Raw genomic sequence first — 1,247 nt, 5'->3', positions numbered from 1 at the left:
CATATCTTCAAATATGTGGCCTTCGGTGCACGACTTGGGCAATCAAGTATAAATCTCTGGCTTATCTTAACCAGATTTCGCCAAAAAAAAACACTTTCCCAAGTGCAATTGTCAATTTTTTAGGGAAAATTAATGGGATAATCAAAATTACTCATTATTTTTCTTGGACATTGACAACCAGAAAAATGGTACAAAACCATTCAATTTTTCATGGGTCATCTACCCATACAAATTTCATTGAGATTAAATTCAAATCTCTCAAATTCAAGTTCTCAATTAGTGGGCTACACTTACCCATTAATTTCTAATATTTCCCATGGGTCATCTACCCATGCAAAATTTCATTGAGAGTAATTCTAAATCTCTCAAATACAAATTCTTAATTAGTGGGCCACACTTATCCATTAATTTCCAAATTTTCCCATAGGTCATCTACCTATGGAAATCCCCAAACGCAATTGTCAATGTTTAGGAAAAATTAATGGGATAATTAAAATTACTCATTATTTTTCTTGGACATGGACAACAACGAAAGTGGTACAAAACCATCCAATTTTCCATGGGTCATCTACCCATGAAAACTCTAATGAGATTAAATCCAAGTCTCTTAAACAGAAATTCTCAATTAGTGGGCCACACTTGCCCGTTGATTTCCAAATTCCGAACTACGTTGGTTTGATCCCTTTGAAAGGGTACGTAGGCAATCTAGAGATTCAATCTAGATGCAACCATCCCAAATGCAATCCCATATCGAATCCCTGGTTTATTCAGCTAAATTCACTCAAACACTTCTCAGTACAATTCAAATCAAATTTCCCTCGCAATGAGTCATTTATTCATTGCGATTCTTTGAACTACGAGTGGCTTGATTCCCGCAAGGGATACGTAGGCATCCTGAGGTTGGACTTGGGAGCAGTTGCAAAATCAAACACAAACGTTCTGTTTCTTTATGATGGAATCAAAGGGTGTTCCCTTGAAGCAAGGGATTGTAATTAAGAGACTTGCGTCTCGAATGGGTCGAACCTAAAATAATAAAACCCCGTTATTTAATTAGTGGTGGTGAAATTATATTAGGAGGATCACATTTTCCTTCAACATAATTTTTGGCACGCCCGGTGGGATCCATTTACCTTTTCATCTCCAATCATAAAGTGACTAATGTTTTTATTTTTGTGTATGCCACAGGTTAACAAAACCATATTCGATGGCACCACAAGTTACAATTTCTTCCACAAGATCGAAGCTGT

This window comes from Prunus persica, chromosome G2 (genome assembly GCF_000346465.2).
Source record: "Prunus persica cultivar Lovell chromosome G2, Prunus_persica_NCBIv2, whole genome shotgun sequence".
NCBI lineage: Eukaryota > Viridiplantae > Streptophyta > Magnoliopsida > Rosales > Rosaceae > Prunus > Prunus persica.
The sequence above is the reverse complement of the archived record's forward strand: the minus strand, read 5'-3'. Positions refer to the sequence as shown.